The 26221-nt window shown below is 35.1% G+C and overlaps 1 protein-coding gene across 16 annotated transcripts in view; it reads right to left on the bottom strand.

The window, feature by feature from the left end:
* LOC149552940 (uncharacterized) overlaps positions 1-26221 on the bottom strand; it is a 404864-nt gene that overhangs the window by 333423 nt on the left and 45220 nt on the right. Inside the window, exon 1 of one of the 16 annotated variants that reach the window (XR_016352993.1) lies at positions 24809-24838. The exons of the other annotated variants lie outside the window; for them this stretch is intronic. The gene's annotated coding sequence lies outside the window, so the exon portion shown is untranslated. Of the gene's footprint in view, positions 1-24808; positions 24839-26221 lie in introns of those variants that run through there. 16 annotated transcript variants of the gene reach the window in all.

Genomic DNA, 26221 nt, shown 5'->3' with positions numbered 1-26221 from the left:
CGGGACAAAAACCTGAACCTTTTTATATCTCACTGTATATCAATGGGTGCAAGCTAAGTAACTGCATAATAGATTCAGGTGCCTCAGATAACGTTATGCATCAGTCTGTAGCCAAAGCCTTAGGACTCAATCTCACTAAGGTACATGGTAGGTGTTACTCCATGGATGCCGAACAGGTCCCCTTAGTTGGGCAAATTAAAGATACTCAAGTAGCCTTAGCTGTGCATCTCAAGAAGAAGCTCTTATTGACTATCCTGGTAGTTGATATCCCAACTAGTTATGGACTATTATTGAGTAGAAGTTTCTGTTGAGATTTGGGAGGTGAAATAAAGCTAGAATGGTCTCAAGCTGTGATACCCATCAGAAATAAGAAAATCAAATTGGAACCCGAAGAAAAGGCTAAATTCACAGTTTTAAAGTCAGACGATCCTAAAGCCCAGATTTTGTACCAAGAGCTTGAATTTGGTAATTACATGCTCTTTACTGAAAGAGACCTAGATGAACAAACAAATGAAGAGAAAATTGTGAAGGTTACTAATGAAAGTAAAGATGTGTTAGGCATTTGGACACTGGAATTCGATGGAAGCTGTGCTTTTGCAGGATCTGGAGCGGGTGTGGTATTGATATCCCCAGAAGGAGAAATTGAACCTTTAGCTTTCAAATTAGAATTTGGGAATACAAATAACACTGCAGAATATTAGGCCTTACTTCTAGGAATCATGTCAGCAAAGGACAGAGGAGTAAAGATTTTAAAAGCTCGAGGTGATGCAGAGCTTATTGTGAAACAAGTAAAAAGACAATACTCTTAAAAATCACAAATTGAAAAATTATAGAAACAGAGTATGGGACGAAATTGAAGGTCTGGAGGCTTTTTCTATTGAAGCGGTACTGAGAGAAATGAATGCTAAAGCTGATTCATTAGCAGTCTCAGCTTCTCTATTACTTCCTCATCCAGATTTCAAAGACAAAAAGTATCAGATTGAAATTGTGTATCGGTCTGCTGTCCCAGATAACATAGAATCATGGCAAGTCTTCAATGATGATAAAAGTTTGCAGTTGTTCCTTGAGAATGACGAGCTGAGCTTTGAGCATGAAAATATGAAACATCATCAAAACAGTGAAGTTCAGTTGAAAGGTAATATCATTCCCCCATATTTTGTGGCTTTGGAAAAATTGTTCAATAGACATGATGCTTATATAAAACAAAAGAGAATAGAAAAAGGACCTACTACAGGTGAATAAGAAGGAGTGAACATTGGAGAGGTTGATGATCCTAAAATGATTAATCTTGGAAAATGTTGTACTCCTGAAGAAAGAGAAGTTGCAAAGCAACTATTTGAAGAATAAAAAGATGTCTTTGCATGGAGTTATGAAAACTTGAAGAGTTATAGAGATGGGAAAGTAAAACATCAAATCCCACTTAAGCCAGATGCAGTCCCATTTAGATAGAAACAAAGGAATTATAATCCCAAGGTTGCAGATGCCATTTTTCGGGAGGTAGATAAAATGTTGAAAGCAATAATAATATATCCCATCCATCACTCCACTTGGATAGCTAATATAGTGCCCGTTAGGAAGAAGAATGGAGAGATAAGGATATGTGTTGATTTTCGCAATTTGAACCAAGCATCTCTAAAAGATAATTTTGCTCTTCCTAATATGGACTATTTACTGAAAATGGTAGCAAGCTCGGAAATGATGTCGATGCTTGATGGTTTTTCGGGTTATAACCAGGTTGAAGTGGAAGAGAAAGATCAACATAAAATGGCGTTTACTACTCCTTGGGGTACATTTGCATATCATAGGATGCCTTTTGGGTTGATCAATGCTAGAGCAACTTTCCAAAGATGTATGAGTAAAACCTTTGCAGATATGAAAGATCGAATCATAGTTATATATTTAGATGATCTCACTGTGTTTTCAAAGAAAAGGAAAAATCATATGGAAGATCTAAGGAAGGTGTTACAGAGATGCAAAGAACATAGGATATCCCTTAATCCTAAGAAGTCAATTTTCTATGTGACAGAAGGAAAACTCCTTGGTCATATAGTTTCTCAAGAAGGTATTAAGATTGACCTTGAAAGAGTGAAAGCTATTCAGAGATTAAGCCTGCCCTCAAGTAAAACAGGGGTTAAATCTTTCTTTGGTCAGGTGAATTTTCTCAGAAGATTCGTACCTAATTTCGCGAAAACCACTAAACACATAGTGGATATGATGAAAGGAAGTTCAAACTTCAAATGGAATGAGGCAGGAAAACAGGCGTTCCAAGATATAAAAATTGCTATTGCCAGTGCCCCTGTATTGTGTCATCCAAGTTATAAAAGAGACTTTATTATTTGTTGCTATGCTTCTGAACATACATTGTCAGCTATCCTTGTACAGGAAAATGAGGAAGGAATACAAGCTCCCATTGCTTTCATGAGCATTCCCCTAAAGAATCATGAACTCAAATATTCCCAGATTGAAAAACATGCTTTTTCAGTGGTTAAAGCCCTTAAAAAATTTTGGTTCTATATCTTGCATTCACGTTCAATAGTTTTTGTCCCAAACATAGTAGTTAAGAGTGTATTGACTCAACAAGATATAGGTTGCAATGTCAGGGGAGCATGGATAGCAAAGATACAAGAATATGACATAGAGATTAGGCCTACTAAGCTAGTAAGAGGGAATGCTTTATGTAAAGCAATTGCAGAAAATAAAATTGCTGGTGAGTCAGAGGAACCAAGTGAAAAACAACTAGTGTTAGCTGTAAGTCTCTATGACCCATGGTTTCAAAACATCTCCTATTTCTTAACATATGGTGAATGTCCCGAAGGCCTCAATGCAAAACAAAGGAGAGACCTTAAACTGAAGGTGGCCAAATATGTAATCTAGGATGGTAGACTCTTCAAAAGAGCTATTGATGGCACCTTTCTTAGATGCGTGGATAAACAACAACAACAAAAGCTATTGAAGATCTTTCATGATGAGGCTTGTGGTGGACATTTTTCTTCTTCAGTCACAACTTTTAAAATATTAAGACAATGTTACTATTGGCCCGGAATGTTTAAAGATGCATATGCTTTGGTTTCAAAGTGTGAAAAATGTAAAATGTTCTCTGGGCGTCCTCAGCTAGCAACCCTACCATTGAGGCTTGTTGTAATTGAAGGACCTTTTCAGCAATGGGGCCTTGATTTTATTGGTCCTATCAATCCAGTATCTAGTGCTGGTCACCAATACATAATAACTGCGACTGACTACTTCACTAAGTGGGTGGAGGCCAAAGCTACAAAGAACACCACTTCTGAAGTTGTATGTGAATTCATAAAGGAGAATATTTTAGTTAGGTTCAGGGTTCCTATCAAATTAGTAACGGATAATGCTTCCTATTTTTCTTCAATTGAAATTACGAATTTATGTTTTAAGTATGGAATAAGTGTTGGTCATTCATCAGATTATTTTCCTCAAGGGAATGGCTAGGCTGAATCTAGCAACAAAAACTTAGTAAATATCGTTAAGAAGCTAGTTTCAGATAATCAAAGAACTGGCACAAGAAAATTTTTGAAGCACTTTGGGCGGATAGGGTGACACCCAAGAGAGAAATTGGTGTATCTCCTTTCGAATTGGTGTATGGAACTGAAGCAAGTTTACCTCTACCTCGAGCTGGCTACGAACAAACTCAAAACAGTGATTGAAGATGATATTTATAAAGATGGCTTGGAAAAGAGAATGTTGTATTTAAGTAAACTTGAAGAGGAAAGAGAAGAAATTGTTGACCATATTACTCAACACCAGAGGCAAGTGAAAGAACTATTTGATAAAAGAACAAGACCACGGATATTTATGGTGAGAGACAACGTATTGCTCTGGGATAAGAGAAATGCTCCTAAAGGAATGCATAAAAAGTTCGACACTCTATGGAAAGTTCCTTTCACAATTCATCAAGAATTTGAGAACAATTCCTTCAAATTGGCCTATGAAGATGGTGAAGTACTACCCCTAACCTACAATGGTAAGGATTTGAAGCTCTATCAAATTTCGAATAGAAAATAGGTAACCCCTGTATTGTAATATAGTAGGTTTAGTGTTTTGTGTGTGCTTTAGTTAGTCTTTCCCTTTTCTATTTTTCCTTTCCTTTTTTCTTTGTTTTTCTTTAAGTTTTGTTGTGCTACCGCCTTTTATTTCCTTTTTGCGAAACCAGAGATTTTGAGTCCCTCGCTTGGGTATTCTCTACCCAAGTCCCCAGATAGAGCTCGCTGTTGCCCCACTTTTTAGTCCCGTAGTAATTTGGCAAAGTAGATGTTTCATCATATTTGGTCTTGTCAAGTCAATAAGTCTTTCCTCTTTAGGTGATGATTGTCTCCATCGGGTTTCCATCTTTCCCCCTTCTCGCACATTGTATAGCCGGGTGGGTTTTCCTCATGGTCATAGTTCATTTGGGTAGTCTAGATCCTTACTCGATGGAGATTCTCAAAGGATACTACTTCAAAAAAATTTACTTGTAGATTATACAAATTGAATATGAAGAAAGATGAAGGGGCAAAAATTTTAGTTTTGCCTTCTCCTTTTGTGGAATTTTACACCTTGAAGGTAAAATTCCGCAATGAGTTTTAAATACAATTTGCAAATTTCAAGATAGAAAGGTGAGTGAAGTTATAGACAAGTCAGTTGATTATCATCATATTCTAGCATGGGAATCATTCAGAAATTGCCAAAGTGATCAGAAAAGGCATTGGCAAAAAACTCGAAACTGACTTCTCCTCCTGCGGACTTTTGTAGTCAGAAGGTGAAACTCCGCCAGAAATGTAAATGCAGTCTATAGGATGAATTCAGAAAGAAGAGTTATGTTTTGCTTAAGATCATCTAAAGTTCGGGATGTTTCAATGACGTGAATGATTTAAAACCTGTTGAGATGAGTAAAAGGAATATTTGCAAAAAACTGAAAAATAGCTTCTCCTTTTACAAGCTTTCGCACCAAGAAGTCAATTTTTCGAACATGCATAACTAAAGAAAGTAAAGGAAGTCAATGGGCCCCACTTTCGTTGGCAAAGTACTTTTTCTATTTTTTGAAGGCTTCAAGCGAAATAGTTAAGACAAAAAAGACTAAACGAAGGCTTCGCGGAAAATATGAAATTGCCTTCTCCATTGCGGAGTTTCTACCTTCAAAGGCGATTTTCTGCATTGTTTAGAAAATTAATCTTGCAGGCTTGGTTATGTAACAAATTAATCACAAGAAGCCTAAAGAATACAAGGGAAGTGAATACTCACATCTAGAAAGGAGTCTAAATGCAGAATCGAGCTGAGCGGATTTCACCCTAGGGAGTACTCCATTTTGGTTTTTCCAAAACAGGGTTAAAACGGGAAAGTAAGTCAGTAATAAAGGAAGTTACTGTTAAGCCAACGGAAAAGTGAAAAGACATGCAGGAACCCATTATAACCATTAGTCTAATGGATTGATCATTTATTTTGCTTGTGTGGCATGGATCCTGAAAACCTAACGGGTAAATTGAGGTTTCTATATAAAGAACAGTATAACCGATTTTCAAATTACCATTTTCTTGCTTTGAATCATCACGCTGTTGAATTGAACATTGCTAATATAGTACTTGCAAAGCTATTTCTCACCATCATTTACATTCTCAAGTTTCATAGTCTACATCTATTTGATTAAATGGCTCGTTTCTCTAGATTTGATGGTATGGTGGAGTCCGATCAACATGGCAGAACATCACAGATACTTCACTCCGCTTTTATGATATTCTAGATTTTCAGAGAAGGATAAGGAATGAACCAATTCATCCTATTACTGAGAATCTCCGCGGGAGTGGACTGGTGGAGGCAACTGGATTTCCTGTGGCAGTTCAAGCTCAGGAGTTGATTGTAGAGTGTATCAATCATTACAATCCAGACACTAAGTAGATTATGTTGCCTGATCAGAGTGTATTAATTTTAGTTGATAGGCAAGCAATGGTGAACTATTTGCGAATCCCAAAATGTGAGGAGTTCTCCACATTGACAGTTGGAGGAGCCATATCAGAATTCTCTTTGAAAAAGATGGTATGGAGGAAAAAAATCACGAAGTCTTGGTTCCAGAAACTGAGGGGAGTCAAGAGTAAGTTCCCTAAAACCCTTTTTGGCATTGATCTCAAGCCAGAGATTGTGGATATTATGGTTCTTTTGCATCGACTCAAAGGTGAGATAGATGCCTTTAATTTTGTAGAGCAATATTTTTTTCTTGGTGCAAATTATTTGCTCGGATTCACAGTATATTGACAAGGCATTTGAGGTCAGTGAGCAATTATCTAGGGCTTTCAGTGTAGCCAAGTTTTATAATTCATTTTATATGTCTTCCTTCCTGATATATATGTTGGCTTCCTTACAGCTATGGCTAGGCCTCCCTAGAATTGAGGATGCGCCAAAAAATGTTAACAGTTATGAATTTTATCCGTGCTTACAGCTACAAAACAGGTATACATATTTTATCAGAGTTAATGATGCATTCACTATGAGAATTTGCAGGGAAATCCAAGGGTGTCCAGAGTGGAGATTTAGCCCAGAAGCAATGGCAGTAATCAATCAGTTTGGTTGCTTTTTTTATACAATTCTCATCCTTCTCCTATTTGCGTCTTGCAGCATTTGATGGTTTTCCCTTGAAGATGCCCAGATACCTGGATGACATGATCATGTTGATGGAGATCGTGAGATAGGCTCTCCAGGTGAACGCGTTAAGTGTCGGACTGTGAAAGAAGGGATATGAATTCCCTATGAAGGTTGGATCTTACAATTGCGAATCCAGATTGGAGGCACGATCAAACATATCACCACCATAGAAGACTACTGGGCAAATTATAAAGATGAGCTGGAGAGTAGAGATCATGCCTTTGCTAGATTCACGGTGGATCAAGTAAGAACTTATGGTATCAATTTGGATGTAGAAGGGCTAGAGGATGATGGCCAGAATATGTATAGCAATACATATTTAACAAGGTTGAGAAATTCCCCAGTCATCTTAGAGCCCTACACTAATATAGATGAAGATCTCGATGTTATGGTGGCTAGGATCGTCAAAAGAATAGGAAAATGGGTAGAGTGGACAGCCAAGAAGGGCCGAAGTAAGGGAAAAGCTTCTCAACAATCTCCAGCTACTGCTACTCCCACTTCTTCTCATAGCGCCACACCCAATGTATCAATATTAGCTACTCAAGGACCAGTTATGCCTGCAGGAGGAGGAGATCAACCACCTGAAAAGAACATTCCCATATCTCCGACATGTCAAGGTGGCTCTCTGCCAATTATCGGGACCCAGTCTACTACTAAAGAAAAAGAGACTGGTAAGGAAAAAGATAGTGGTGCTCCTCCAATCTTCATTCCTCACGTTTCCCCATCTCCATCTCCACAGAATACACTTCTCCCTTCTCCTCATACTACACCACTTCCATCTCCTCATCATAGTCCTATTCTATCTGAGAAGACTCCCATTTTGCAGCCATCTGGTTCTCCAATTCAGGTAGTAGAGGTTGGAGATGAAGACTCTAGTAGCAGTGAATCCACTAAATTGGACAAGGCTGAAGGAGGAACACAAGGGGATGAAAAAGCTCCAAGCTCATCTAGACTTCTTTCAAGAGATTCAAAGAATCCTTTTTCCGCAGAAACAATGGTGAAGACTCCAGTGAAGAAGAAGATGTTTAGCATCGAATCATTAGGAGCCACTTCTAAGGTAATTGGAATAGAGTCCTGGCTTGAAGACTCATTGGAAAGAAAAAGGAAAAGGAAATATGAACATGTTCCTACAAAGGACATTGTATCTCAGGCAGTTCGCTCTGGTTCTACCATGGTGAAGGTCAAGAAGCAGAAAACTTTGTCAATTCTGGGGCAAGATCCAAAAACAGGACATCTGACCATGGAGATTGCCAAACCCAGTAAGGCAGGGCGAATTGAAGACCTGACTCTTGGAGATTTTACTCAGCATTCTATTGATCTTGGAGAAGCCAGGCATGATACAAAGGTGGGCCTATGGAGATCGGGTAATGAGATCATAGAAAATCAATTGGAGGATCTCAAGTTGTCAAAGATAAGAATGAAATGTGAGATAGAAGAGCTTAAGAGGTTCATCAGGCAGTTAGTTGTCCCATTGGCAACTATTACTGGTGTACCTGTTGCTAAAAATCCCATGGCAGAGGAAGTACAAGCCTTCATCTCCCAGCTGCAAAAAGATCGACATTTCTGTCAGATCAGAAAGGAATGGATTCACAAGCTCAATTTGGATGGAGTTATGTTGATTGATCAAATTGGAAATGTTATCATTCAACTAGAGACTGAGAAAGATAACCTCATATCTAATCAACATACTCTGGCCACAGAGAGAGGAAGATGTGAAGAGTGTGTTTCCCTTCTGAAGATGATTATTCAGATGAAGGCGAAAGAAGTAGTTGAAGCGAAGATTCTGAAGAAAGGTAATGAACCCCTATTTGAATGGCTTCAAGGTATGCAATTCAAACAGGAGATGATTCAAGAAGCAGAAAAGAGGCTTAAGGAAACGAAAGATAAAGTAAAGAAGACTCAAGACAGAGCTTTCGAGTTGATGAAAGGACTGCATTCTGAACCGCAGACTAGTGGTCAAGGAAAGGCTTTGATTGGAATAGAAGTGATGAAAAATAACTTCTCTGTATATTTGAGTAACCTGTCAAGCATCGCTCCTAATAGTCAAAACAGAATAACAGATTTACAGACATTGAGCGGATGCATACATGTGGCAGCTAAAGAATTAAAAAGTCAGATGAATTCTGTAAAAGAATTAGCTCGAGAGCATTCAAAATGGCTCTTAAGATTCACCAATGTACACGTGTCTAGCAATGATGAGCTAATTCCTATTATAGTTTCTGCTAGGGCATATAGAGCGAAGATGGAAAAGGGGAAGAGGTCAAAATAATGTCTCTTTTTCATTTTCTTTTGATTTTGTAAATGAAAAATTAACTTCTTGTCATTTGTCTTCTGAGGAGATGAACCGATTGGTATTCCTATTGTAACGGTCATCTCTCATCTCTATATGTATAGGGCTAAATGATTAATGAAGGGTCGGAAAAGTTTTGGTGTGAATCTTGTTGCATAGACAACTGAGTTTTGTGCCATTTCTTTACTGTCTGCTTTCTTCTTCTATATGTTATATTTCCATAAAGGTTAAGTTGAAGTAATTAAGTGAATAGAGTTTCATTTTAATGGAACTGGTAAATCAATCAGAGAGTTGACACTAGTTGTGGGAAATATTTCCGTTAAGTGTTTCGTTTGTATGCATTCCATCCTGTTTCTCCTTAATCATTGTGATATTCTGTTGTGCGTCAAAAGTCATAAGTTTGTGAGGGTTCAAACACAACAAGTATCTATTAGTTGTTTCATCTGCATAGTTAAGCTTGCATTGCATTTCATATTTGCATCTATCATGATTGCTTTGTTGAGAAATTCATAAGAGTGTGAAGATCACAGCACAGCATTTTGCATCTAAGTTTTTCCTGAGATTTCACTTGCCTGGGTGGAACTCGATTTTCCTCTGCTATTCTCTGGTTAAGAACATACCCCACAGTAGGAATTAGAGATAAAATAAATTCATTGCATATCAGTTCATAAGGGAGCTGTACCTTCCAATTCAGAGGAAATCTATCAATCTAATGATAGATTATCCAACTATTGGCATCTAATTGTTCTTTCAGAATTGGGCATTTGGAGAATTTATTTAAAAGGACAATCTATTTACCAATAGTTGTACAGTCAAAGTGCAGTCAAAAAGGAAAAAAGAGGGAGGAGGAAAAAGAAAAATGACAAACAGTGTTGCAAAGGAATCTCGTCAAAAAACAAAGTGGGCCAAACAAGGTTAGCATCGCCTAATCGCTACCTTGTTGAAACAAAAATAGACTTAATCAAAGAATCAAGTGGAAACATGTGAGCTTTGTGATGTTGACAAGAAATCAATGAAACCCAAAAGGAAAAAAATGATGTCTGATTGAGAGCCCTCTTAATGAATTCTTGCATCTGGTCAACAGTGGTGGAAAGTCTTCTTATGGGAAATTTCTAAAGCTCTTTCCAGTTAGCAAAAGATTATTCTAAAACTACTAAATGCTCATGGTGAAAAGCACTTATAAAGTTGGAAAAATCGACACACTAACCACACATTGAGTGTGAAGGACAAAGGTATAGGTTTTGAGTCAAGGTTTTTGAACAACCTCTTATGATATCAGAAACCAAGTTTGATCTTGATGCACCTATGAAGATTTATTATTGATAAAAAAATTCCATTGTCATTTCTGCCTTTTATTGGGGCTACTTGTTGTGGCTTCACAACATGCCCCATTTTTGAGTAAAAAATAAGGACCCCCTCTTTTATTTCTAGGATAAAGAAACCAATTCTCTAGAATAGGTAATCTTCTTAGGTGCCTTGAAGAATTGGTCTCCTGTTAGTTGGGCTTAGGAGTCTAGTCTATTAGTATTGTTTCATATGTAGTGGTTGGGAAATCATTTTTTCATCAGAGTAGAAAGGTGCACAACCTAAGGGGTGCACTAGGTGTGTTAACCAACCATCTTTCTTTCAATACATAGGCACACCAAGCACACTAGCACATCCTTCCAAGATACACTAAGAATGCTCCCATTTAGGTGTACACCTATAAATATAGTAGGAGGGCATCCATAAGCCCTTATTATGATCTCCATGCTCTCGATTAGTACACATTCACACCTTCAAATATGCACAAAAATCAAAACTAGTGCACCCTTGCATCCAAGGTAATACTCAATGCACCTTGTGTACCATCTAGGATGTACAATATGCACCAATTGTGCAACATGTGCCTTTCAAATTTTCATGAGGCCCTCACCCCAAAATGGGCTGCCTTGTGTAGTTTCACACTTGGTGCACCTGCGTAAATGTGTAATTGTGTCAAGTGCATTGTCAAAAACTACAAGGAATTTCCTTGGATCCTATTCACACCCTAAGCACACGTGCACTAGTGTGTAGATAATATTTTTTTGTCAATTTCTTGTTAGTATGGTCTAGTCGTCATCCATCATTTTTCCCTCCTATCTATAGAACACTAATTTATGACTTTTGTGCATGTTAAAATGACATCTTAATCATCCAAAAAGAAAAGATCACCCAGAAAATGGAACAATTCAATTTCCAAGGGGTACCTAAGAAGCCTTGGTTTGTTGATAACTATTCAAAGATCTGAGACACTGAGTTGGGAATATCTATTAGAATGCATTCCTCTTGATCTACAATAAGACACATGAGAGATCAAAAACAATCTCCTCCCTGATCTTGAGTATTCCAGTGAATGTTGAGTCTCATCTAGTGTTAGTACAATCCTCTAAACTGATCATGACACTAGTAGCACTATGTGCCTAAAGAGAAGATTGTGAAGAGTGTAATTGAGGAAATTGTACTAGATATAATGTTGGATAACATTGATAAGGTCTTCCATGTACTAATCTCTAATCAATATATGAAGATCACATATGATGTATCAGATAGGTGGTAAATATAATATGAGTGAGAAGAAAAAGAATTGGTAAAGGAGAAATACCTTATTAATAGACCCCCTCCTAATAGGAAAGTAGGAAAGGTGGATATGACCAAGGGATTCATGGTTGATGACATAGGCTATAACATTATCCTCTTGAGCTGACTAATGGGACTTATTGCAACCAACAACTTGGAGACTTGGATGGTTCAATTCATAGAGATCCTTAATACTTCTATGGTGGTGACATGTTTGATCATGCCTCCAATTTGGATTCGCAACTGTAAGCTCCAACCTTCATAGGGAATTCATATCCCTTCTTTCACAGTCCAACACTTAACGTGTTCACCTGGAGAGCCCGTCTCACGATCTCCATCAACACGATCATGTCATCCGGGTATCTGGGCATCTTCAAGGGAAAACCATCAAATGCTGCAAGACACAAATAGGAGAAGGATGAGAATTGTATAAAAAAAGCAACCAAACTGACTGATTACCGCCATTGTTTTTGGGTTGAATCTCCGCTCCGGACACCCTTGGAGTTCCCTGCAAATTCTCATAGTGAATGCATCATTAACTCTGATAAAATCTATATAGCTATTTTGTAGAAGCAAGCACGGATAAAATTCATAACTTTTAACATTTTCTGGCACATCCTCAATTCTAGGGAGGCTTGGCCATAGCTGTAAGGAAGTCACCATATATATCAGGAAGGAAGACATATAAAATGAATTATAAAATTTGGCTGCATTGAGAGCCCTAGATAATTGCTCACTAACCTCAAATGCCCAGTCAATATATTGTGAATCTGAGCAAATAATTTGCACCAAGAAAAAAAATATTGCTCTACAAAATTAAAGGCATCTGCCTCACCTTTGAGTCGATGCAAAAGAACCATAATATCCACAATCTCTGGCTTGAGATCAGTGCCAAAAAGGGTTTTAGGGACCTTACTCTTGACTCCCCTCGGTTTTTGGAACCAAGACTTCATGATTTCTTTCCTCCATACCATCTTTTTCAAAGAGAATTCTGATATGGCTCCTCCAATTGTCAGTGTCGAGAACTCCTCACGTTCTGGGATTCGCAAACAGTTCACCACTGCTTGCCTATCAACTGAAATTAATACACTCTGATCAGGCAACAGAATCTTCTTAGTGTCTGGATTGTAATGATTGATACACTCTACAATCAACTCTTGAGCTTGAACTTCCATAGGAAATCCAGCTGCCTCCACCAGTCCACTCCCGCAGAGCTTCTCAGTAATAGGATGAATTGGTTCATTCCTTATCCTTCTCTGAAAATCTAGAATATCATAAAAGCGGAGTGAAGTATCTGTGATGTTCTGCCATGTTGATCGGACTCCACCCAAACCATCAAATCTAGAGAAACGAGCCATTTAATCAAATAGATGTAGACTATGAAACTTGAGAATGTAAATGATGGTGAGAAATAGCTTTGCAAGTACTGTATTAGCAATGTTCAATTCAACAGCGTGAGGATTCAAAGCAAGAAAATGGTAATTTGAAAATCGGTTATACTGTTCTTTATATAGAAACCTCAATTTACCCGTTAGGTTTTCAGGATCCATGCCACACAAGCAAAATAAATGATCAATCCATTAGACTAATGGTTATAATGGGTTCCTGCATGTCTTTTCACTTTTCCGTTGGCTTAACAATAACTTCCTTTATTACTGACTTACTTTCCTGTTTTAACCCTGTTTCAGAAAAACCAAAACGGAGTACTCCCTAGGGTGAAATCCGCTCAGCTCGATTCTACATTTAGACTCCTTTTCAAATGTGAGTATTCACTTCCCTTGTATTATTTAGGCTTCTTGTGATTAATTTGTTACATAACCAAGCCTGCAAGATTAATTTTTTGGACAATGCGGAAAATCGCCTCTGAAGGTAGAAACTTCGCAATGGAGAAGGCAATTTCATATTTTCCGTGAAGCCTTCGTTTAGTCTTTTCTGTCTTAACTATTTCGCTTTAAGCCTTCAGAAAATAGAAAAAGTACTTTGCCAATGGAAGTGGGGCCCACTGACTTCCTTTACTTTCTTTAGTTATGCCTGTTCGGAAAATTGACTTCTTGGTGCGAAAGCTTGTAAAAGGAGAAGCTATTTTTTAGTTTTCTACAAATATTCCTTTTACTCATCTCAACAGGTTTTAAATCATTCATGTCATTGAAACATCCTGAACTTTAGATGATCTTAAGGAAAACATAACTCTTCTTTCTGAATTCATCCCGTAGATTGCATTTACATTTCTGGCAGAGTTTCACCTTTCGACTACGAAAGTCCGCAGGAGGAGAAGTCAGTTTCGAGTTTTTCGCCAATGCCTTTTCTAATCACTTTGGCAATTTTTGAATGATTTCCATGCTAGAATATGATGATAATCAACTGACTTGTCTATAACTTCACTCACCTTTCTATCTTGAAATCTACAAATCGTATTTAAAACTCATTGCGGAATTTTACCTTCAAGGTGCAAAAGTCCACAAAAGGAGAAGGAAAAACTGAAATTTCTGCCCCTTCATCTTTCTTCATATTTAGTTCGTATAATCTACAAGTAAATTTGTCTGAAGTAGTATCCTTTGAGAATCTCCATCGAGTAAGGATCTAGACTACCCAAATGAACTATGACCATGAGGAAAACCCACTCGTCTATACAATGTGCGAGAAGGGGGAAAGATGGAAACCCGATGGAGACAATCATCACTTAAAGAGGAAAGACTTATTGACTTGACAAGACCAAATATGACGAAACATCTACTTTGCCAAATTACTACGGGACTAAAAAGTGAGGCAACAACAACAAAGAGGTGGTGCTTAGTCTTTCTTGGACCCTCATCTTTTTGATGTCTTTAGTATTCCTCTTTTAGTGAACTTTTGGAAAACTTGCATGCTAATAATTGATCTTGGTATGGTCATGGGAAAAACCCTTTACTTGAACCAACAAGTTCCAGACTAGGATAGGCTTTTGTTTTTATATGGGAGCTTCTTTCATACCAACTAGGGGTACACAATATATGGCCATACATTGGGATCCTATATACTGCCTCTCTTTACCAATTATGGTTTATTTGTTGGCCTAGCTGCTAGTAAGTAGAGCACATATGAGGTCATATAAAACCAAGGATCAGTCTTCATGGAAGTAACTTTCTCATCCAAGGAACAACTGATTATGATACCCCAATAAATCTTCAAGATCCTCCTCTTGATGATCTCTACGAAGTGAACCATTCAAGTATCCATGTGGCTAGCTATAGGAAGTCCCATTACTCATCTCAAGAGGGTAATGTTATAGCACATGTCATTGACCATGTATCCCCTCATCATATCCACCTTTCCTAGTCTCCTATTAGGAGGAGTTCTATCAATAAGGTATTTCTCTTGTACCAAGTTTTTTGCCTCTCACTCATGTTATTTATACCATCTATATTTTGTATCATATGTGATCTTATATTCATCAAAGATTAGAAGGTGGAAGAGCCTCTCAATGTTATTCAACCTTATATGCAATGCAATTTCCCTAGTCACACTCTTTGCCACCTTCTCTTTAGGCATGAAGTGTTGCGCTAGTGTCATGATTAGCTCAAAGGATTGTATTGACATTGGATGAGACACAACATTCACTAGTTCACTCAAAATGAGGGAGGAGATCATTTTTTATCTCTCATATGGCTTGTTGCAAATCAAGAGGATGCATTCCAATCGATATGCCCTGGCTCAATGTCTTGGATCTCTAAATGCTTGTTGACAAACAAAGACTTCTTAGTTACCCATTGGAACTTGAAATGTACCAATTTTGGAGTGATCTTCACTATTGTGGATGATGAAGATGTCAATTCAACCTGCATAAATGTCATACATTAGTATTTTGTAGATGGGAGGGGGAAATGGCATATGATGATTAGACCAGACTGACAAGAAACTGACAAAAAGGGAAGAAAATGTGACAAAAAATATATTTGTAGACTAGCACACCTAGAACACCTATGTAGAGTGTGCTTAGTGTGTGAGAAGGATCCAAGGTAGTTTTTACAATTTGACAGCGCAAATGGTGTAGTTATGTACCTGTACAAGGTCACTGTGCGCAACTATGTATGGAAGTCCATTTGAGGGTGAGGGCCTCATGCAATTTTTAATGGTGCATGTTTCCCACTATGTGCACATTGTTCAACCTAAAGAATGTGTAGGGTTGCTAAGTTTTACCTTGGGTGTGGGGGCATGGTGGTTTTGATGTCTGTGCAGTGTCGAAGGTGTGAATGTGCACTACTTGGGAGCCAGGAGATCATAATGAGGGCTAATGAACCCCCTCCCCCCCTATTTATAGGTGTACACCTGGATAGGAAAGCACTTAGCACACCTTGGAAGGGTGTGCTATTGCACTTGGTGTGCCTATGTGCTAAAAGGAGGATCCTTGGGAAGCTCACCTAGGGTATGTTCATGGGTGCACACCTTGGTACATTGATGAAAATATGATTTCCTAACCATGAGATGTCAAACAACCCTGATTGGACACACTCCTAAACTCAATTAATAGGAGACTCGTTCCCTAAGGTGCCTAAGAAGATGCCCTATTCTAGAGAATGGGTTTATTTTTCCTAGAAATAAAAGAGGGGGTCCTAATTTTTTACTAAAAAATGGGGCATATTGTGAAGAAATAAAATGTCACAATCCAACTCATTCAAGTACCCATTGAATACCATGCACTTATCATTATAATTTCTTCAAATCTTATTCATTAATCAAATGATCTGGTACTCTAATGAATAAACATAATACCTAATCAACTAAGGCTTGATATCAATGACAACATCTCAATTGATGTGACTCTTTTATATACAATAGAAGCATTATTAGTTGCGGATAACAATACCCCCCTTTGACATTGATGGAACACATAACATAAGATTTTACATTAAACAACATTACACGTAAGATAATCAAATGTATGTATTGATAATAATACAACTTTTCAACTCTTTGACTTCATTCAAGTTATTTACAATAGATTCTAACATTAGGTTCACTTGGTTTTTATCTTTAGCAACTTCATCTTCACAAATTCCCCATTCAGCAACATCTTCTCCATATGAGATTCTATACCTGTGAGTATTTTATTACATCTTCTCTAATTCTCTCCTTGTTACTTCTCTCTCTTATTTATTCTCTCTCAATCACTTCAATCCCCTTTTAATTCTTATAGATTCTCTCCCCCTCTGATAGTATTACCAAAGGTAAATATAAGTTCCAATGTGAAACTTATAAAACTTTGTAGTAATGCCTTGTACCTTGTATGTATTTTTTTCATCGGTTTCATTATAATCACTCTCACACCTTCATGAAATAGTTCCTAAAGAGTGAGCTCTTGTCTCAACTCCACAAAGATATATCTTATTATCCATGAATTAATGCAACATGCATCTTGGTTTACTTAAGTTTGGATAGGGGAAGGACCCCTAACTTACCTCTTAAATTCTCAAAAGAATCCTTAGGCAATGGTTTAGTAAACATGTCTTTAAGTTTTTCTTTAGATTTCACTTATTCAAGCCTTACTTGCTTCTATTGTACTTTCTCTCTCAAGTAGTGATACTTGATTGATATATGCTTAGTTTTTTCATGCATAACTATATTCTTGGATATGTTTATTGTACTAATGTATCACAATAGATAGAATAGGTTCGACAACTTATTCTAGCATTACTTCAAATAGATACTTAAGCCAAATATTATTTGAACTATTAATTGCAATAACAACATACTCATCTTCAATAGTAGATTGTGATATACAACTTTTTTTCATTCTTAACCATGTAATCAGTCTTTCTCCTAAGAAGAAAGCTCCACCACTTGTACTTTTCTATCATCAACATTTCTATCACAATCTACATTAGTGTAGACTTTAAGTTCAAAATCAACATCTTGTTTATATCATAATCCAAATTCATCAGTTCCTTTCAAATATAAGAATATCCTTTTTATAGTAGTCATATTTGTTTCCTTAGGATTAGAGGAAAATATTGCAACAACTACAATTGCATGTGCAATATCAAGTCTACTATACACAACTTATTGTAACTTCCAGTTGTTGATCTATATTATTTTTCATGCACTTTAGTAGTAGTATCCTCCTTAGATAATTTGCATCTAGACACCATAGGTGTACTGACTGGCCTTGACTCTTTCATCTCAAATATTTTCAAAAGCTACTTAACATACTTAGATTGAGTCACGTAAATACCATATTTTGTTTGATGAACTTGTAATTAATAAAAAAATGGATCTCACTAGACATAGACATTTCAAAGTCCTTACTCATTTGATCAGCAGATGATTTTCACAATAAATCATTACCACCAAGTATGATATTATCCACAAATATTTTAGCAATCAATACCATTTTTTTAGCTTTAGTTTTCAAATATAGATTACTATATTCACTTGTTCTCACAAATCCAATTTTAATCAAGTATGAATATAATCTCTCATACCATTTTCTTAGTGCTTTCTTTAATCCATACAAAGCTTTGTTCAATTTTCAAACCAAGTGCCTCTTATCAGGATCAACAAATCCTTCTAGTTGTTCTATGTAAACTTCTTCTTCAAGTATTTCATTCATAAATGTTAACTTAATAGCCATTTGATATACCTTGATTTTCTTGGAGGTAGCATATGTCAATAAAGCTCTAACTCCTTTCAATCTAGCAACAAGGGAAAAGGTCTCACCATAGTCAATTCCTTATCCTTGGGCATAACCTTTACAAACTAATCTAACCTTGTTCCTTACAAATTCACCATTCTCATTCAATTTGTTTCTAAAGATCCACTTTGTTCCAATTGCATTCTTGTCAGTAGGTCTTGGTGCTAGTGTCTATGTGTGTTTTTAATCAATCTAATCAATATCTTCATTCATAGCATTAATCCAATCTTCCTTATCAAGTGCATCTTTCATAATTATTGGTTCATATTCAAAAATTAAACAACTATTGTCCTTCAACTTACTTCTGTTCATAACTCCAATACTTTTATCTCTAATAATTAATTCAGGTGAATGGTTCCTTCTCACATACTTTTCCAAAATAGGTTATCTTCTTTGATTTTCAACATTATCTTCACTCAGTTGGGGCTCAACATCATTCTCAGGTTGTTTTGTATGTGACCCAAGTAATGCAAGATGACACTTGGTAGCTCTCTGATGTTTCTCAGATATTACAATAGAAGCATCTTCATATACATAGATAATTTTTATATAATCATTGTGTTCCTTTTTTCTTTCCTCATTGTTCTTATCTGCAAACTCATCAATTCTTATATTTGCACCCTCAATCGTTGTGTTTGTAGCCTTATTCAAATAGTTACAGCCTCTGACCTTAGAAGAATAACTAAGGAAAATACATTCATAACCTTTAGTATCAAATTTTTCATTCCTTACATCTTTATGAATGTAACATCTACTTCTAAATATCTTGAAATAACTCACATTAGGTGTATGACCATACCAGAGTTCATAAGGTGTCATGTTTGCTCCTTGCTTTAGTTGAACTTGGTTGAGAGTGTAATAAACTACAACTAATGGATTCTCTCCAAAATATTTTAGCAATCTATTTTTTCAATTAGAAATGTTCTTGCATAATTCATAATTGACCTATTCCTTCTTTCAGCAATTCCAACTTACTGTGGTATCCTCAGTGCCGGCAATTGTCTCTTAATTCCATGCTCAACACAAAAGTTAGTAAATTCAATAGACATAAACTCACCACCTTTATTAGATCTCAAATATTTTAACCATCAATTATTTTGTTTCTTAAATCTATCCTTATACCATGAACATATCAAAAGCATGTGACTTTAACTTCATAAACACAACAATCATCATCCTAGAATAATCATCAACAAGCACTATGAAATATTTGTCACCATAATAACTTTCTACTCTCATTGGTTAGCACAAATCTGTATGTACTAATTCCAAAATGTCATTAGAAGTATTTGTCTTACTTAAAAATCTTGACTTGGTCATCTTATCGAGCTAACATTATTTGCACATAACATTATTAGGTTTATGCAAATTCAGTAAGCTTCTAACTCTTTTCTTTCTAGTGACTCTGACCATGTTCTCAAAATTGACATGTCATAACCTCATATGCCACAACCACACATCTTCAACTTTTGAAAATAAACATATATTAACTATAGGATCTAGATAAAATATATTACCTTTTGTTTTCTCTTCAATGTCATTTAGATTTACATCATCATCATATATCTTAACTTTCATGTTTTGAAACTCTAACTTGTGACATATATTTTTCAACTGAGGAACACTCAGTAGATTATATTTTAGTCCCCACACCTAATATGCATCATCACATCTGATTTTTTAATTAAGAAACAATAAACCTCTACCTTTCATTGGACATGGAACATCATTCCCTAACTTGACAGTTCCACCATCATACTCTTCAAGTTTATAAAACTTTGTAATGTCTCCATTCATGTGATGTGAATAACCACTATCAATTATCCAAGTATCATTCTTACTAACATGTGAAATAAGATCTTTACCATCCTTATACATTTCCTTGTTAGGGTCTTCTTTAACAACAACATACACCACTTCTACTCCTTCTTTATCATCTTCATAGCCTGACTCAATGTCTTCTTCTTCAGCAATATAACATTATTTCTTCCCTTTGTTCTTGTAGTTTTTTTTATTTCTATATTTGTGATCCTTCTTATCATTTATGTCTTTCTTTTCATTCATGTATTTTTTAGGACATCTTGCAACAAAGTGACCAACTTCATTACATTTGAAATATATTAGAGGTAATTTAGCTTTGAATTTATCTTTACGTCTTGGCAACCTCCTTGCAAGAAATGTTTCAATATCATCTTCTAATCCTTAGTCACTTTCATCTTTACCACTCTTTTCTTTCTTTAAACTACTAGTGGTTAGTGAAGTCTTGAAAGCATTTCCAAGTGTAGGAATACTATCATCAAAATTACCCATCAAGAGTAAGGGCATTACCATTCATAGCGGTAGTTCCTAAATTGTAGATACTTTTGGAACATAGATAGGTAAGACATTTCTAAGAACCTTACTTACAACTTCAGTATCATTGATGACTCCTCCAAAAGCTTTGATAACACTCACGACTTCCTTGATTTAGTTTACATATTGCACAACACTTTCACCTTCTTTCATTATCATGTCATCATAGTTTTCCTCTCATACTTTCTACTCTTTCTCTTAGTACATTCTCATCTCCACCATGTACATTCTCAACTTGCAACATATAAGAATTCACACATTTTGAGAAATATATTTAACATGGAAACCTTGTAAAGGGAAAATCCACTTAGGAACCAACAACCCAAATAATCCACTCTTTTGAAGTGAGCTCTGTTACAAGCCAATCTTGTTAAAGGTTACATGCACATTTTTAGTGTGACTTAGTTAGAGGATTTTAACCAAAGATCATCTAGACCTTATCACTCTTGACATTTATAAAGAGTGGCTTGCTCTAAAGGACTTACAAACATCACTAATTTATTCTACCATATATGATTTCAAAGACTTCTTAGGTTCACTCGGTTAAGATATTTTATCTGCTAAAATGGTAAGGAATTAATAATCAAATAAGTTGTTAGGTTTAGCACTACCTTTCTTTTTTAGATCTCTTATTTTCTTTGTCTCTTCCTTCTGATCTCTTACTGAATTATTCACACACTCACACTATCACTTAACACTTCCTCTTGTTTGATCTTCATAATGCAGCTTTCTCAGTTATTATTCCACCTTCTACTTTCCTTCACTTCACATAGTTAGAAACATCAACAACAATCAACAACCAAAACAATCTCATTAATATCCTTAAATAGGTAACTTCTTCCTTCAAGAATCTTCCAAAATTTTCCTCTTAATCACAATCATAGATCTCATATTCATTATATTTAGTCACTCAAAAAATAGTTCCACCTTAAACTTTGTGCTCATCTTCATTCTGATAAATCTCCTTCATTTGATCTTCATTACATTTCTCCAAATATAGATCTTGTAACTAACTCTAACTTTATCCTTCGAACTACTCGAACATTCTTTATTTTCATCAAATATCAACTTTAGATTAATCCTTTATTTTGTTCTATCACTCCGTGAATATTACAACCTTACTTGGGCAATACATCACTTAGTTACTACTGAAATTACTCGGTTAACACTAAACTCTAACTATACTTTCCAGGCTCTAAGTGACAACTATAGTAGCTTGGTTAATACTATGTTCCTTCTTTCACTGTGTAAATTTCCTTGCATATACATGATCTCCATGACTTAGTCACAATATTACATGACAATAAATTAATCAAATCAACATTACACTATTACAGTCTACCTCATTCACATGCCCATTGAATATTATACACTTATCATCATATTTTCTTCAAATTTGCTTCATCAATCAAATGCTCTAGAACTCTACTAAATTAGCATTATGTCTAACCAACTAAGGCTTGACATTAATGAAAACATAACAATTGATATGGCTCTTTTACATACAATAGCAACATTATCAGTTGGAGCTAATAAAAGGAATGGTGGAATAAGTGGAGTTGATGTGGGAGTCATTTCTAGAAAAAGGTTCATCATTTTGATCATTCTTGGAATAGTAACTTATTCCTCATTACATTAATCATTATGAATTCCCATTTCAATTATTCCATCATCAATAAGATCTTGGATTTTATATTTTGACTCCATAAAATTTAAATATTTATGTTCCGTATGTCAATGGTATGCACAATATATACTTAAAAATATAAATGCACATAAGATTTCTTGAGGAAATGTTATGAGATTATGTTCAAGTAGTTATTTTAATGTTGAATGAGAATATTATCCCAAAGGGGTAAGCTTTTAGTCTAAGGGATACTTGGTTCACTTGTATTCGTAGAAGAAATGTTGGATCTAAGACTTTTCATTTGATGTCTATCCATTTGTTGTTCAATTTTGGCTCTCTTTTTTTCATCCTTTAAACTTTATTAGTGAATATGATGGAAGTTTCTTCTTGAAGATATCTCTTAGTAGTTGTTGGTTTATTTCTTGATTCTTTCTAGATTTTATGTCATGAGTTTGTCTCTTGAGTTCTTGAATTTGTTATGCCAAGGAGACCATTGAAATGCATGATAGTTCTAATTTTGTTTACAATGGTTTAGTTATCTTGTCTATGTAATGGGGGTGTCCCTTGTGTTTATTTTTTTTCTTAATTCAATGTGTATACTATGTGAGAATACCTTTATTTTTAGGGTTTGGTTGTTGTTGAAAATAATGAGATCTTTTAGTTTGAATGATCATGAAAATCTAATAACCTAGGTTTGATACAATGGTAATCACTTGATAATTTTTCAACTTTTATGAATTCATGCAAGCATTTGTCCATTTTTGAAAGGATTGTGATGATGAATGATATTATTTTCAGAGGTTTGAATGGGAGGTAGCTATTACCTAATGTTTCTCTCTAAAAACTAGATAGGAGGATTTATTTGACAAATTAATGCATGTGGAATGTTTTAAAAGACATGAAAATTGAATCAATTATGATGACAAAAAGGTTTTCTAGAATTATTTTGATAATTGTGACTAAAAAAGCTAGAAGTACTCAAAAAAGGATACCTAGTACAATAATCAGGTTTGACGCCAAGTGTACATATATAGCCAATGTTCCAAATACAAAGAATTAGATATGAAATATGTTGTTTACCAAATATAAACAAACAGAGATAGGATACAAAATTTCCCTTCAAATCCAAAGAAACAAAGGATAAATATAATTTTTCTTCCTGAAAACGAAAAAATAGAGATTGAATACAAAATTTCTCCCCAAATACTACAAAAGAATGACCAGTTATGAACTTTCCTCTTGGATACTACAAAAGAATGATCAGATACAAACCTTCTTCCCAGATACTATAAAAGAATTACCAAAAGAAAAACTTTATAGTTTGAAGCTATGAAATTTTTAGTTTTTCAAGTATTCTACAAGTGAAATTTAAGATTAATTTGATGTTTAAGGGGTATTTTAGGATGAATGCTTCCAATATTATCGACCATACATGCATAATAGATAGAATAAAAAACCTTGCCTTTGTCTTTGATTCCTAAACATCAAGTATATGTTCCATGAATTTCTACAAGCATGATCACTTTGAAAAATACATAGAAAATATATCTAACCTCAAAATGGCTAATTAAATGCAATATTGATGTAGTATGTAATGTATCTCTCAATCTAAGAGGTAATATCACTCGGATATTCTAAGAAATTAGAGCACATCATTAATCCTCAAGGAGTGTGTGAGTAGGGTATCCCATTTGGGGCTTGCCTCAGTTGAAGATAGTCATATCCAAGAACCATTCACCTCACTATCAGGGATGCAAGATGGTGAGTTTAAAGTATTATAAGGGAGATACAACCCTTCTGCATTATAAATAAGGCACCACAACTAAAATGAGACTTCTATCTTATGGAACTAGTATGGGTTCTCATTTAGACCATTGTGACCTCTCCTAGAAGAGGTCACTTAACAACATCCATATACTATAGTTCTTGCTAATGGTACCATTATTTTTTAGTGAATTGGGGTGGCCTAACTTTGACCTATTTGAACATGATTTATTCTTTCAGGGTGAGTAGTTTCTCCTACTACAATAGGATCTCTAGGAAAAATGAAAAAAGTAAAATAGAGCTTAACCATGGGCCTAGAATTATGATAACCTAATAAAGGTAAAATAATACTCCCCTATTGTAATAAATCTCTTAAATATGTTAAACACTCACTTACATAACCATTTGATTTCTTCTTTATGAAAAAATCATAAATGAGTCTAAATTTCTTATCACCTTAGAAAGGTGAGATCATACTATCTTATCACTTTGATAGGTTAATATGATTGCTCTCCACTAATTACTATGTGCCAATGAAAATGAGCTAAATGAGATAGATTTTTTACTTGTAGCTACAAGGAAACCTAGAAAGCCACACATTATGAGTTTGATACAAGGATCTTTGACATTCATCATACAACAAATGATAAAATCTTTGTTTAGTTCTAGTCATGATTGTTATCCTATAGATCAAAATCAAAAAGACATAACATAAACATGAATTTTTTGATATTAGCCTTCAAATCCAAATAACAATGAGAATAATGTTCACTATCCTAAATATGTAACTATTTTATCTAAAAATAAAGAACTTTCATGAAATATGACTAACTATGAACATATACAAGATGATTTCCCAAGCACGACATACTTTAAACTCGAAATGAAAATCTTTCCCAAATATGTGAGAACCTATACAAGAAACAAAAACCTTTTCCAAATGTGAAGAAAATAATGACTTTAAAAAAAAAATTCCAAATGTGACAAAAGAATGACTGAATACAACAAAAGGCAGACTAAGTACTACAAAAGACTAATTGAATAAGAGAAATTGCAAATTGTAAGAGGAAACACACTAGAACATGAAATTGTGTGAATTATTTAGCCTACAACCACAAATTTGATTAAAATTTGATAATTCCCATGTCTTGGGCCCTGTAGTGGGTTCCAAAATGTATTGTGTCGATTGTGTACATTTCTAGAAACCAAAAAAACTTCAATAGGACATTAACTCAATGAATTAATACAATAGAAATATAATCAAGTTACAAGAAAAACTCATCAAAAATATCCTATCACTTCCAAATTATGAGGATTCATTAGTCTAATTGAGTGTTCTCAGTATCCATATTAGATCCATTAGAATGACAACTCATGAAATAGAGGAATCAAGTATGCAATGCATCTAAATTATGCAATTTTTTCTTGAATGACACGATAAGATTTAATTATGTTAAATGGATGCAATGTGATCCTTGATGATGTAATTCACAATGAAATTGGTCTAAGATGGAAGCTAAAACTATGCATTTATGAAGCTACATGATCAAATGGAATGATAAACAAGATAAAATGATGCAATTCAACTAGAATGATGATCTTTCAATGCAAGTCTCACAGTAGCCTAATCTCCTTAATAAAAAAATGTTGTATACAAATGACTTGATTTTGATGTGGATTTATAGATTCTCAAGGCTTTAAAGAGTTGTGTTTGTAGATCAATGGTCAAAGATCATTCATTTAAAAGGAATGGCAGAGATAGAAAAGGCACGCGAGCAATCATTTTTCTTTGCTCTTTAGTTGAATTATGTCAAGGTGGTTATTTTTAACTTATTGGTTGACAAATGGCATTGGTTGAGGGAATATTTGGCATTTAATTAAATAAAGTTAAATAATTTCCAAGTATCCAAATGTGATTTTTTATTTTGATTTAATTAATTGGCTAGGAGAATTATTTGATTATTGGCAAGATTAATTATGCAATTAAATTGATCAAATTTAATTACACAACTAGACTTTGACTCAATTTATTGGGATTTTATCAATTGACCTCTTGACCATTTTTAGGTGTTTATATAATCTGATATTGATAGCATGTGACCAATATTGAGTAGCTTTTTTAACTTTTGAGAGAGCCCATTTTTGTGACCACATCAGCATTTTGAGGAACTATTTAATTGTGTAGGTAGTACACTATCTCTCTCTATCTACCTTCTTCACCCACACTACCCCTCTCCCTATAGCCCCTTTAGCTTAAAATTTTCTATTTTTTAATTTATAAAAC

The sequence above is a fragment of the Cupressus sempervirens genome, chromosome 6, assembly GCF_028749045.1.
Source record: "Cupressus sempervirens isolate cs-2001-9-10 chromosome 6, ASM2874904v1, whole genome shotgun sequence".
NCBI lineage: Eukaryota > Viridiplantae > Streptophyta > Pinopsida > Cupressales > Cupressaceae > Cupressus > Cupressus sempervirens.
The sequence above is the reverse complement of the archived record's forward strand: the minus strand, read 5'-3'. Positions and strand labels throughout refer to the sequence as shown.